Genomic DNA, 13,740 nt, shown 5'->3' with positions numbered 1-13,740 from the left:
TCAGTAGTTGCAGCTCGCGGGCTTAGTTGCTCCGTGGCATGTGGGATCTTCCAGGACCAGGGCTCGAACCCATGTCCCCTGCATTGGCAGGCAGATTCTTAACCACCACGCCACCAGGGAAGCCCATGTTTTCACTTTCTTAATGGTGTTTTCTGAATTGAAAAGTTTTTAATTTTTGTGAAGCCCAATTTATTACTTTTTCTTATATTGCTTGTGTTTTAGTGTCATATCTAAAAACTCTTCCTAACCCAAAGTCCTGAAGATTTACTCCTATGTTTTCTTCTAACAGTTTTATAGTTTTAGCTCTTACATTTAGGTCTATGACCCATTTTGAGTTAGTTTTTGAATATGGCATCAGACAAGAGTCTAAATTCATATTTTTGCATGTGGATATCCAATTGTCCTAGAACCATTTGTTGAAAAGACAATCCTTTCCCCCAGTGAATTGTCTTGGCACCTTTGTCAAAATCAATTGACCATAAATGTAAGGGTTAATTTCTGGGCTCTCAAGTCTGTTCCATTGATTTGTAGGTCTATCCTTATGCCAATATCACACTGTCTTGATTACTGTCCTTGTTTTGGGGTGTTTTTTTTTTCAGCCTTTTCATATACTTCAATTTTATTTAACTGGGAGAATAGGCCAACCCCCTTCTCTTTCCCCAGATTGATATTAGCTCTTGGCAAGAATATAACTGAGGCGTCCTAAAATCAAGCCATCAAATCCTCACTTGTGAAAATCACTGAGAAATCATTAAAGAGACTATGACCATATTCTTATTCAAACAAATCCCAAAGGGGATCAAGAAAGGAACAGACATTCTAGTCTTGCCACAATAATTGGATTTACTGATTCCCAGGGAAAAGGGAAGACACGATGCTAATTATGAGGCCGTTAAGGAATTATTTCCTTTCTCAATATGGTTTTAGAATGTACTAGACCTAAGAAGTAAAATCTTTGAGCTATGGGTATGAATGTATCTGTTTAGCAACTTCAATATTTAAGGAAACCAGTACGGATATTGAATATTGAAAAGAATATTTTCATTTTATTTTATTATTATTTTTTTGGCTGCATTGGGTCTTCGTTGCTGTGCGTGGGCTTCTCTCTAGCTGTGGCGAGTGGGGGCTACTCTTTGTTGTGGTGCACGGGCTTCTCATTGTGGTGGCTTCTCTTGTTGCGCAGCACGGGCTCTTGGCGCATGGGCTTCAGTAGCTGTGGCTCGTGGGCTCTAGAGCGCAGGCACAGTAGTTGTGGTGCACGGGCTGAGTTGCTTTGCGGCATGTGGGATCTTCCTGGACCAGGGCCCTTGAAGAAAAGAAACCCACCTTGAAGAATGGGAAGTAGAATGCCAAAGCCCTTCCCCACAAGAATAATCTTTGGGAGGAGGTGTCAATTTGAGCATTACTGATCAACTTGATGAAGTCTGCAGATATGACTCAGGAGTTATCTTGGGGAACTGAATGGGGGAAGGGAAGAGATCCAGGGAGTTAGACCCCCATCCTGGTGGGGAAGGAAGGGATTTTCTCAGTTGCAAGGGAGAGCTGATGAAGGATGCAGTTTAGAGAAAACCTGTATAAAGGAGGGCAGGAGAGTGAAGTTAGCATTTGATTTTTTTTTTTCTTTTTCTTTTTTTTTTTTTTTTGGCCGTGCCACGCGGCATGCGGGATCTTAGTTCCTGGACCAGGGATAGAACCCCCGCCCGCTGCAGTGGAAGCGCGGTGTTTTCTTAACCAGTGGACGGCCAGGGAAGTCCAGCATTTGATTCCTGAGATACTTTTCTCTCTGGTCTCAGGGAAACTCCTAGTTATTACCCAGCTGTAACTTTTCTCTTTCTGCATTGTAATTCATTTAAGCTGCCCTTCCCTGCATTAGAGCAAGTCACATATGGCAACTCAGCCTCATATAATGGTCTTGCAGAGAACAAAAAGGTGCCGTGGTGAAGGGGCAGGGGGCTTGCTCCACCTCCCACCTCTTTGTTGGGGTTCAAGGGGAGGAAGCAAAGTGTTCTTGAGTTATCTACATCCCAGGCTCCAGGTGGTGACTAGCATTATGAGATGTGATCCCCTGCAGAGCTTAGAAGAACATTTAAATTGGTGCACCAGCTTCTAATGGAACAACTCAAGGGAGGTCTAAGACTAAACCTTCTACTTCTCTGTTTATGTTAGATGAAACCTCTGAAGGGGGGATTGGGGAGAGGGGAACTTCTATGTAACATTTTTAAATGTATTCATTTATTCACAAATATACTAGAGTCCTACTATGTACCAAGCATCTTATATTACGTTTTTAATGTCACCCAAGCCTTTTCAGAAAGAAGGTAGGGTAGAGAAAGAGGAAAAAGCACTCAATAAATCTTGGTTGAATTAATGAATTTCAAGAGCCAGATGGCATGAACCTTAAATGAGCAGGAATTTTTCTGAGAGGCTGAAGGAATATGATCTGGGAGTGGCTTTTGTGAGAGGGAAGGCTCTGCCCCGGCCTCTTTACTCTGCACTTGTGGAGAATGGCAGCTTCCCTGGAGATAGTTGCTGGGTCCTCAGTGAGGCAGGAATTGGAGGAAGGACTTCTGAAGAGGCTGAGGGTATACAGAGGGCTATAGGGGAAGGCTGGGGAGGGAGCAGTGAAAAGTTGGATGAGGGGGGACAAAGTGCAGAAGGAGGTTGATGAATGATGAAGCTGGCTCTCATTCAGACAGTAGCTGAGGATTACCAGGATATGGGACCCAGTGGGATTAGCTTTTAAATGGCCCTCCAAACCGATGCTTTTAGAGGCTTGATTATGCTAATTCTAATAATCATCAAATACCTTCTATTTTCAAGAACCTGTGATGTGAAGCGCAGATGAAGCTCTTTACAAACACAATTTTATGTCATTTTTACAATGCTGCAAAGTAAGTAGTACCCCCTTTTTACAGAAGAGGAAAGTGAGGCTTAGGCAGAGAAGTAATTTGCCCAAGACCAGACAGCTAGTAAGTGCCCCAGGTATAATTCAGACCAGGTCTGTATGTCTCCAAATGCTGGCCTGCCCCTAGCAACTGGTCTGTCCTGACTGGGGCCAGTTCAGCCTGGGACATCCAGTGTCATTGGCAGCTTGTGGGGAGCCCTTGGAAATGTGGAGGTGTCCATGATATACACCTGTGCAGCTCCAAGCCCCTGGTCAGAAGCCCCCACTACACTTACTTTTTTAAATATTTATTTATTTATTTGGCTGCACCGGGTCTTAGTTGCGGCACGTGGGACCTTAGTTGCCACGTGCGGGATCTTCTTTGCGGCATGCGGGATCTTTAGTTGTGGCACGCGAACTCTTAGTTATGGCATGTGGGATCTAGTTCCCTGACCAGGGATCAAACCCGGGCCCCCTGCCTTGGGAGCATAACGCCTTAGCCACTGGACCACCAGGGAAGTCCCCCACGACGCTTATGAATCCCAATGCCCACATGGCCTGGAACCCCCATGGACTCCACCCACCTCCCACACAGGGTGAGGGGCTCAGAGAGATATGTATGTAATATAATTATATATGGAAGAAACAGGACACAGTAAGAATGTGTAACAAACAACGCTGACCTACATCAGGGAAGGTTGCCCCAAGGAAATGATGCTTGAGCGAAAAGTGAAGAATGAATTAAAAAGTGAAGTGATGGAGTAGAAAAGTCTTCTAGAAAGAATGTGCAAAGGCCTGGTGGTTGAGATGGGTGGGGGCACATATGTGTGTCTGAGGAATTGAAAGGAAGCCCGTGCAGCTGGAGGGCACTGAGCAGCGGGGAGCGTGATGCTGGACTGGTGCTGGAAGGCGGGCAAGGGGAGGGCATTTAGTACTTGTTAATGGGTTGGCTCTTTATCCCAGGAGCAATTGGAAGTCATTAGAAGGTTTTTAAAGGGAAGTGAGTGACGTGATAAGACTGGATAAGGACAGGGTAGACACAGTAGGATCAATTAGGAGCCACTGTAGGAATCCAGATAAGAGGTAAGAGTAGATTACAGAGATGCTTTGGAGGTAAAATTAACAGGATTTGGTGATGGTTCCTAGGATTCTGGCTTGCCTGTTAGGTGGACAATGGTACCATCCACTGAGAAAGAGAACACTGGGAAGGTGAGAGAATGAGGACCATGAGTTAGGTCTCAGACGTGTTGCGGTTGAGGTCCTCTGAGAAATGGAGGTGGAGATGATGAAGCCATTGGCTAGGCTCCTGCTGGTCGGGAGCTTAGACAGGAAGTTCTCCAGGCTGGAGACATAAAGGTGTGAATCATCAGCAGATGAACGGTAACTGAAGCTATAGCATGGATGAGATCACCAGGGAGGGTCCACAGTGAGAGGAGGAAAGGCCTAGGAATGGGCTTGAGGAACACCAGCATTTAAGGGAGGAGGGTGACCCTGCAGAGAAGACTGAGAAGGAGACCAAGGAGTTAAGAGACAAACCAGGAGGGTATGGTGTCAAGGGAGTCAAAGAAGCTAATGTTTTAGGAGTTGAATAATCAGGAGGTCTAATAAGATGAATACTGGGAAAGATGCCCATCCAATTTTGAGACATGGAGGTCCTAGCTCAAATATCATGTTTTGGGGAAGTAGTGGAAGATGAAAGCAATATATGACTGAATGTTGGAGTGGACAGGAATGTCCAACGGCCAACAGTGGGGGAGGGAGCCAGGGTTAAGGTTGCAGGGGCAGGTTGGTGGGAAGGAGAGCTCAGAGAGGGAGAGGATAATGGATAGAGAAGCCGCAGGGGCTAGGGAGTCAAGGATGGGCAGCCGCCCTAGCCTGAGATAGGAGGAGGAGTGCTTCCTCTGAGGCAGCAGGAGAGGGGGCAGGTGTAGGGAGATGTGTGACTGTGTTAGTAGGAAACTGGGTGGCGGGGGGGGGGCAGGGGGGTGTTCCTGTCTGTGGCTTTAATCCTGTAAAGGAGCAGTCGAGGTCACATCTGCCGGCAAGGAGAAAATGGGCTGGTTGGAGGCCTAAAGAGAAAATGGCAAAGGTTGAAAACAGCCAGCTGCAGAGAGGGGGGTTCCAAGCTGACGGGAGAAATATGTCGAGGGCCCATATGCAGTCAGCAGTTATGATTTATGGGAACATCACTCTGACCTGTGGAGTTCCTTGGCTGTTTGAGCACAGCACAAGAATGCAGATAGGAAGGCTCATCCGGAGCTGGGGGCTTGCCAGACGGATACGATCAAAAGGCAGAGAGGCAAAGGGGCTCGGGGTATTGACAAGAGTGTTATTAAAATGTTAGGCCTTGACATCCAGGTGGGACAAGAAGAAAAGCAAAGGAAGGAGAGAGCAGATGCATTAGGAGAACACAAAGAGGCCCACGGCAGAGAGGTCTGAGGAGACCCAACAGTTATCTCATCTTGAGGTCACCTGAGCAGGTGGTGCGGTGAGGGACGGGACGAGGCCCAGCAGGTGATGGTATGAACAGGTGACCCAGTGGCCTGCAGATGGGGATTCGACAAGGAGGTCAGGAGCTGGTCTGTGTGTGCTGACACTGAAGGGACTGAAGTAGCAAAGGCCACTGAGAGGTCCACTAAGCTGCAAACAGGCAAGGTCGTTGGATTGGGCAAAAGGGAGGTGAATAGTCATCATGTCAAGAGCAATTTCAGAGGGGCGTTGGTCCCAAAAGCTGTGTCATAGTGGGCTGAGTGTGTACAGGAGACGGGAGGGTGGAGGCTCCCTGTGTCAACAGCTCTTGGGTTTGCTGTGAAGGAGAACAGAGAAACGCTCCATCCTTCCCACTCTGGACAGGCCGGTGGGGTCCAGGGAGGGAACTTTTTAGGATGGGAGAGACTTGAGCATGACTGCAAGTCGATGGGAATGGTACAGTAAAGAGGAGGCAGGTGGGGTCAGCCCCTGTCATGGCAGGGCGCATCTCAGGAGGGAGAGAGAGAGGAAGGAGTAGATGGGGTGGATTTGTGGATTTGATCGTGGGGGGATGGAGATGTCCTCCCCGGTAGCCTCTGTTTTCTCAGAGAAGCTTGAGGGGAAGCCATCAGCGGAGTGTTCTATTGAGACATTAACTCCCGTCTCATTCACACCCCCCGCCCCCCATGTAGTGACTCACTAGGAAGGAGTGAAAGGCATTAGCCAGGCATTCGTGTTCTAGGGCCTGGGCCTTTTCCCTCCCACTCCACACCTGAGATGGTACACAGACTGTTTTGCGGTGCTGGCGTCTGAGTCCTTTGGGCTGAGAGGGAGAACACCACCGCGTCTTAGGGAGTTGATTCTCCAGTATGGAAGAGAGGGGCAGGAGGACGGGCATTCCCCGTCCCACCCTGGCATGCACCGCCCCCCCCCACCCCGCCCCGGAAAATGGCTGTGTGTGACTGCAAATGCCAAGGTCTAAGGGCTGCAACTTTGAGGGTTTACGGGAGAGACCCCCATAAAGAGGCAGGGATGGGGGAGTGGCCCTGAAGATGGGGGACAAACAGTGGGAGGCCCACAGCAGGGACGACTAATGTCTGCAATGGCAGCGCCGGCCTGAAATAGACCTCAGCCTTTCTCTGCAAAGAGGAGCACAGACTGAGCATCTTTGGGGCTGTGCAAGCCCCCGGCATTCTTGGACCATTGGAGGGAGGTGAAGGAGAGCTGTGAGTGATATGGAATTCTCACAGATCTGCTGGGCAGGGACTCAAGCTGAATTTAATTTGATTTAGACCAACTAAGAGATGACTAAGAGTTGTATTTACGTCATAAGTTTGAGCAGTGTCCAGTGAGCCTGGGACCTGGGCAAAGGGTGAACAGTGAGTGGGAGCTGACATCTGGCTCTCCCCTTACCCTGCCCCCTGGGGCTGGAGCCCGACAGACACAGATCTACCATGTGGTAGCACTCAGCCTTCACAGATGAGCACAAGGACGTCCCTCCCTGCCAGGCCCAGGAGCAGAGCAGCGGGTCAAGTCCACATGGACCCCGAGCTCAGAGTTTGGCAGTCTGGACAGAGCCTTGGCTCCTCTCTTTCCACCACTCTCAGGCATTCACAGGCCCAGCCACCTGAGGCTCTTGTCTGTGTGGCCCCAGGGCCTGCGCCTCTGGTTCCTTTACTTCGGCCTTGTGTCCAGTTCCAGGTGCTGGGCACACTGAGATCTGGGCAGGCTGCTTGCAGCCACTCTCACACCGCAACTCAGCAAACACCTGACCACACGTGGTACTGAAAGGTGGGTGAGCAGGGGGCTAGAGACCAATGGCTTGAGATTCTGAGAACCCTCTGTCCCTGTGAGGGTTGAAGCAGGAGGCTGGTTGGCCCAGCAATGAGTGGGTCTGCTGACTTCAGCCATAGGAGTGTAAGGCCCCTGGCCCACGGGCCTTCCAAGTATTTAGTTCACAGATTAGGCAGTGCTGGACAGAGGGAACTAGGCTGCCAGAGCTGCAGACCCACTGAGGCCCAGCCTGCAGGCACACAGGTCAGCAAACACCACAAGCCCCTCTCAGGGCATGCCAGGCCAACAGAAGCCCCAGGTGTGGACGAGCTCTGAGGCTTGGTCAGGGAGCTTTCCCCACCTGGTCACTTATGTCTGATGGTCCCTGAGCACAGAAGAGGAAAAGCTATCTTTTTATTCCTTTAACAAATATGTACTGAGCACCTTTTGTGTATCAGGGCCCAGTACGGGCCCCTGGGATATGGCAGTGGACAAGGCAGGCTCATCCCTCCTGCCCTACCCTCAAGGAACCCACAACCTATAAGGTGTGGGGCGGGGGGGTGGGGACAGACACAGATACTGATGGTGGTGACACCCAGTGTTTACAGTTAGGGCAGGCAAGCCCTCAACTCAGCCAGGGGTTAGAGGTGGCTCCCTGGAGGAAGTGATGGTTCTAAATAGGTACCATTGGTTCCAGGGTACTGACCCTACTCAACACAGAGTAAGCCTTAAGGGGCGTTTTTTATGACTATGTGTGAGAGATTTTATGACCAACTTGATTTTGTGTGAACCAAAACCCAAAAGTCAGAAGCTCTCTGTCTCTGTCTCTCTCCCATCTCTTCCCCTCCCCCCCATCTTTCTCTCTCCATCCCCGACTCCTGCCCACCTCCCTCTGGGATGATCTCTAGTCCCTTTTTACATTTCAAGATTTGCAGGTTGCATTAGATGAGGGTGCAGGAGGGAAGGTGCCCTGTTTCTGGCCCAGTGACTGAGTGAATGAAGTGTTGCTGCTGGGGCAGCAGGAGAGAGGGTGAATTCAGTTTACCTGACGAACATCTGGGGAGTGATCTAGAGAAGACTCTTGGATATATGGGTCCTGAGCTCAGAAGAGAGGCCCACACTGCAGACAGAGATTTGGAAGTCATCAGCATTTGGTTGGTGGTGGTAGAGACGGTCCAAGGGACAAGAGGCAGAGGGGAAGAAGGGACGGCCTAGGATAGACCTCAGGAGGAGCAGAAGATGGTAAAAGAGATTGAGAAACGGTAGCCAGGGAGGAGAGTGTAGGCCATTGAAGCCAAGAGGAACTGTTTTCACCAGTCAGCAATGAGCAGGCATCACTGGCCAAAAAGCATACTTTTTTAAATTTAGAAGAATCCCACCCCCCGAAAGCCTAAACCCACTCCAATACTGAAAAAACAGGCCAAAACGTCTAAAGATGCACAAAATTTGTAATGTCTCCTCCACAATACACCAAAATTACCAATGGATAAAAAAACCACGGACTAGGAATGTTCATTTTTGATCCGTTTGTCATCCGGAATCCGGATCTAACTGTTTGCCCAGAATCACTGGAGCCAGTCCCATCCCCTTCTCACACACCAGGGGGCGCACACGCACCGTTTCTAAATCCAAGTCCAAGGCAAATGCAGGTAGTGAATTAGGTGATAACCAGAACTTGACCCCTCAGCCCAGATCCCTAGACCCCCACCTCTACCCCTGCCCTGCACATTACACTGTGATCCCCAAGTCCAGATGCCTCAACAATCCCCAAACTTTCTCACCTAACCTCCAGACTCACAGTGGTATCACAGAGACTCCATAGATCAGAGATCCCATAGGGGTCCTCACTTTACCTAGGGCAGTAGGGGTAGGCACCCCGTCTTTCATGAGGGGGGCAGGCAGGAGACGGCTGGTGTGGCACGGACTGGACGATAGGTCTGGGGCCAGAGGCTTTGGTGCCAAGGTGTGGCTCTTGGTTTGGAGCTCACCAAGTTCCTGAGTTAGGACTTGGAATAAATCTTCCGGTAAGTTATTGGTTTAGCCCAGAAATTTATAGGGTCAGCAACTGAGTTTGATATGAGGAGTCAGAAACTCAATACTGAGGTTTATATCAGGCTTGGGGGACATTATCAAGTCCTGAACTCAAGGGCCAACTCACAATGTGACTCAGGTTCACAGTTGGAATTGGTGTAGATATTGAGGTGTTGGCCAGGCTCTGGGGTTGACATCGGGTCAGAGAAGTAGAGTGAGTATGGGGATTGAGTGGATTAGTGTGGAGTTTCTGCAAAGCCAGTCTCATAAATCTTGGGTTCCAAGATTACCATTAGAGGTGAGACAATGTAGGGTCTTAAATGGGCCCCTATATGGATGAGGTTTGAGGTCAGTATTTGTATTAGGGTCCTTTTCTGGTATCTCAATCCCAGTTCAGAAAGGGTGTTGGTGTTGACCTGGGATTAGGACTGCAGTATTAGAGGTTTATGTAAGGCTTGGGGTTCAGAAAAGAGTGCTGGGGTCCATAAGAAGGGAGCCATTGGACTTTAGGGTTCATACAGGGATCAGGGCTCAGCGTTGGTAGTGGGGTCCATTTAAATTTAAGGACCAGGGTTGGTGATGGGGTCACTATCAAGTAGAGGTGATAAAGGGGTTTAGAGTCAGAATTGGTATTTGAGGTCAATATAGGGGTTCGGATTAAAAATTATTACTTGAGCCAATTTCGGGGCAGATTTAGGGGTTTGGACTCACTATTGAGTTTGGGGGTGGGCCTGGGCTCGGTTATCAGGTTCACATCGAGGGAATGGGGTCCTAGAGTAGTATCAGGTTCATATTTGGATTGGGAGCCTCTAATAGGATCCAGACTTCGTATGGGAGTTTGGGTCTGTCCATGCTCATTTTGGGGTTCCGTTTCGGTACTGGAGCCCGGGTCGGTTTAGGCTCAGGGTTGGGTTGAGGCCTCGTCGGGCCTACGCGTCTCAGTCGCTCTACGAGCGAGAGTGCACGAGGGGAGGGGCGGCGCCGGGGACGCGCACGGCAGGGGCAGGGGCGCGGGCGCGGGCGCGCGGCTGGAGCTGGCGCGGGAGCGGCGGGAGCGGTGGCGGCGGCGGCAGAGGCGGCGGCTCCGGCTCCGGCTCCAGCTCTAGCTTGAGTGGCGGTGGCGGGAGTGGGATTCGGTGGCGGCGGCGGCAGAAGAGGAGAGGGAGCAGCGGCCCCAGCGGCTTGGGGGGGACATGCGGACCGACGGCCCCTGGATAGGCGGTGAGTGACCCCCGGGCCCCCTTCCAGTCCCCTCCGCATCCGTCCTTTCCCACTCCCCCGCCCTCTCTCCGCGTCCGCCGAGCGGAGCTGGGGGCGGTCCCGGGGGGCTGGGGGTGCCGATTAGGCCGGGCCGCGCCCCCACCTGCCGCGCCCGCAGCCTCGGCTAAGCCCACCACCAAGCCCGGCGGCTCCTCCCCGCGTTACCCCGCGGCAGACGCGCCCCCCCACCCCGCCGCCGGCTGGCTAGCTCCCCGCCGCCCCTCGCCGCCTTTCCCTTCCTCCCCCTTTCCCCCTCCCTCCCGCCGCACCTGAGCCGCAGCCCGCGCCCCCCCACCCAGCGCAAAGTTTCCCTTTTGCATCCGTGCTCCCACTCCTGGGTCCCGCCTTGTCTCCCCCTACTACCGGCGCGGACGCGCTCCGGGGGCGGCCCTCAACCTCCCTCAGCCACCCCAGCTCCGGGCGGGTCCAGGCCGCGCCCCCGCCGCACAGGCGCCCCCTCCCAGCCGGCGGGGGATCCGCAGCCGCCGCGCCTCCGTCTCGCTCGCGGCTCGGGCGCACGTGCGGTCCCGGGGTGCGCGGAGCGCGAGTTTGGAACCCCCCACCCCGCGGGGTCGCCGGCGCGGGCTGGGGAGGGAGGGGCCGGGTCGGGCTGTCCCCGCCCCCACCCGGGTGCCAAGACCCGAAGGCCCTGGAGCGACCTGTCCCGTGAGGACGTGTCCACTCGGACCCGCTCCGGAAAGTTCACTCAGTCGCCGCCCCGCGTCCCGTCCCGTGCTGGTGTGTGCCCCGGTCCTCATCGCTGGCCCACGATCCTGTCTGTCTCAGCTTCTTTCTCCGTTTCCCTCCGTGTGTCGGTGTCTCTCTGTGCCCTTCAACGTCTCTGTATCTCTGTCTCCCTGTGTCACGGCCTCCCAGTCTTATCCCCACCGCACCCCCTCCCCCGCCCCAGTAATCCTGGAGTCTCTCAGCTGGCTGCGACTCTCTCAGGGTCTCCCTGTTCTCTCTGTTCTTTCTCCCGGCTCTCTGTGCTCTTTGCTGGGTCTCTGTGTTCTCTCCCCGGGTCTCTCTGTGCTCTGCCCGGGTGTCTTTTCTCTCTTCCCAGGTCTCTCTGTGCTCCCTCCCCCATCACTGGGTCTCCCTTCCCGGGTCTCTGTCGTGTCTCTCGCTGGTCTCTTGATGTCTCTGTCTCCCACTGACTGGAGTCTCTGCCTCCCCTCTGCTGGCTGGCCTCCTCACTGTTTCTCTGGAATGCTGCCCCTCTGGTTCTTCCACCCCAGGGTGGGGGAGGGGCTAGTTTTTCTCCCGTTTTCAACACCCCCCCACCCCCAGTGCAGGGCCCCGAGTTGGAGCAGGTTGGTGGGTGGGAGCCCGGTACCTGTCTGAGCTGTGAAAAGGAAGGGAGGCTGCTGGCAGGAGGGGATGGGGGAGGTGGTCCTCTGGATTCCCCTGGGGGCAGCGGGGCAGGCCTGGGAGGCTGGACTGCTGAGTGTTGGTGATGAAGGCTCCACTTTGGCTCCTGAGCAGATGGGGGCAGGGATCCAGAGTGACCTGGTGCGGGATCTGGCCAGAGAATCCCTAGAAGTGCATTGGGGTGTGAGGCCTGGAAAAGGATCAACGGCTGATGCTTCCAGGGGGATCCTCAATGGTGAGGGATCCCCTGAGAAGGAAGGAGATCTGCTGAGGGATCCTTTGAGAAGCATGAGGGATCCATTGGGATCCAGAGCAGGGTTCTGTCAGAAAATCTCAGGCAATTCTATGCTTGGCTCCTTATCAACGCCTGCTTCAGGAAGCAAGAAAATCCCCGTTTTTCACTGATTATATGAATGAGCCCAGGGCTTCAAGAAGGAGCAGGTGTACCTCCCCAGGCGCAGCCCTCCACATCCGCAGCCCCAGGCCCAGGCCACACACTCACACCCCTCTCATTTACACACTCAGCTCACCCTCCCACCCCTCACCCCCACTCCACATCCACTTGTCTCCTGAATGCCCTCCCACTTGCACACTTGGGCCTGCATGGCAGCCAGAGCTCAGAAATCTGCTGTGCTTGCACACCCATGTACCGGTCTGTGTGCTTGCTTGTGCTCTCACTGCACCCCTATGCACAGTCCAGGGAGGGTGTGTGCACACTTGCAGCCTCATGCATTCTTTTTTTTTTTTTAAAATACATTTATTTATTTATTTATTTTTGGTTGTGTTGGGTCTTTGTTGCTGCGCGCGGGCTTTCTCTAGTTGTGGCGAGTGGGGGCTACTCTTCGTTGCGGTGCGTGGGCTTCTCCTTGTGGTGGCTTCTCTTGTTGTGGAGCACGGGTTCTAGGCGCGCGGGCTTCAGTAGCTGTGGCGCGTGGACTCAGTAGTTGTGGCTCATGGGCTTAGTTGCTCTGCGGCATGTGGGATCTTCCCGGACCAGGGCTCAAACTCATGTCCCCTGCATTGGCAAGCGGATTCTTAACCACTGCGCCACCAGGGAATCTTGTGCACACACTTTCTCGCACATTTTTGCTTGCTCAGAGACATTTGAAATGTCTCTGTATTTCTGTTTTCTTTTCCATTTGCTCTTTCTCTTCCCTCTTTTATTTCCTTTAACAAGGAAATTGTTTTCATACAATTCCTTCCTCCCTCCTTCCACCTGCAGCTCCTGGCCTCCCTTCTAGTCAGCCTTGTGCACGTAGTGAGAGTGGGTGTGGTGTCCAGGGCTTCTAGGAGAGGAGGCTGGATTTGGGTGCTGGTGAACCGGTTGGGGTGGGGGGGTGGGGCGGTTGCAGTAAGAATAGACTCGCTACTTTTCTTGGGAATTGTATTGATGTGCAGCAAAATGCTGGCCTTGGCTCTCTGCGCTCCCTCCACTCTTTCTCCCGTCAGTCCTAACTGTAGGAGTCCAGTACTGAGGGCCCTTAGTCAGAGAGAGATGGGACCCAGACCTCTTCCTACAGAGGCTGTGACACATGCTACAGCCCCTTCATTTTCCAGTTTGAGACCTTGAGGAGATCCCTTCCTCCCTGAGTCTCAGTTTCACCCCCTGTAAAATGGGAGAGGTAATCCAACCCTGGCCAGTTCCCAAGGCTGTTGGGAGAATCTAAGGGGACTGTGTGGCAGTGTATCAGCAGCAGTGGCGGTCGCTTCCCATGTGACTGACACTGCTGTGTTCTTGGGCCAAGCTTGCAGCCAGGGCCCTGCCCTTGAGGAGCTTATGGTCCCGGGGGGAACAGATTGCATCATGGGAACGCAGAGCAATTCAGTAACCTCTTATTGATTGCCGAGTGTGTGCCAGACTTTGGGCTAGGCACTTTCAGCCAGGCTGCCATGCTTCCTGTGGAACTAACAACTGTGTAGAAGAGGCAGCCCACCCCTCAGGAGCTGCTGAG

At 52.8% G+C, this 13,740-nt stretch overlaps 1 protein-coding gene and 1 long non-coding RNA gene across 11 annotated transcripts in view; one reads left to right on the top strand and one right to left on the bottom strand.

Annotated features, from left to right (window-relative positions):
• Positions 1–1,019: 1,019 nt before the first annotated feature.
• Positions 1,020–11,604, bottom strand: LOC309615875. The gene is made up of 2 exons (XR_014237119.1): positions 11,077–11,604; positions 1,020–1,306 (listed from the first exon to the last, which is right to left on the bottom strand). It is a non-coding gene; the product is annotated as an uncharacterized lncRNA (long non-coding RNA).
• The window catches only part of PTPRF (protein tyrosine phosphatase receptor type F), an 85,683-nt gene continuing 82,130 nt past the window's right edge, over positions 10,188–13,740 (top strand). For 7 of the 10 annotated variants that reach the window (XM_082364032.1, XM_082364029.1, XM_082364025.1 and 4 more), the window contains exon 1: positions 10,188–10,378. The gene's annotated coding sequence lies outside the window, so the exon portion shown is untranslated. The remainder of the gene's footprint in view (positions 10,379–13,740) is intronic. The other 3 variants (XM_082364024.1, XM_082364031.1, XM_082364027.1) reach the window with 1 other exon arrangement.

This window comes from Balaenoptera borealis (assembly GCF_965194805.1).
Source record: "Balaenoptera borealis genome assembly, chromosome: 1".
Taxonomy (NCBI): Eukaryota; Metazoa; Chordata; class Mammalia; order Artiodactyla; family Balaenopteridae; genus Balaenoptera; species Balaenoptera borealis.
The sequence above is the reverse complement of the archived record's forward strand: the minus strand, read 5'-3'. Positions and strand labels throughout refer to the sequence as shown.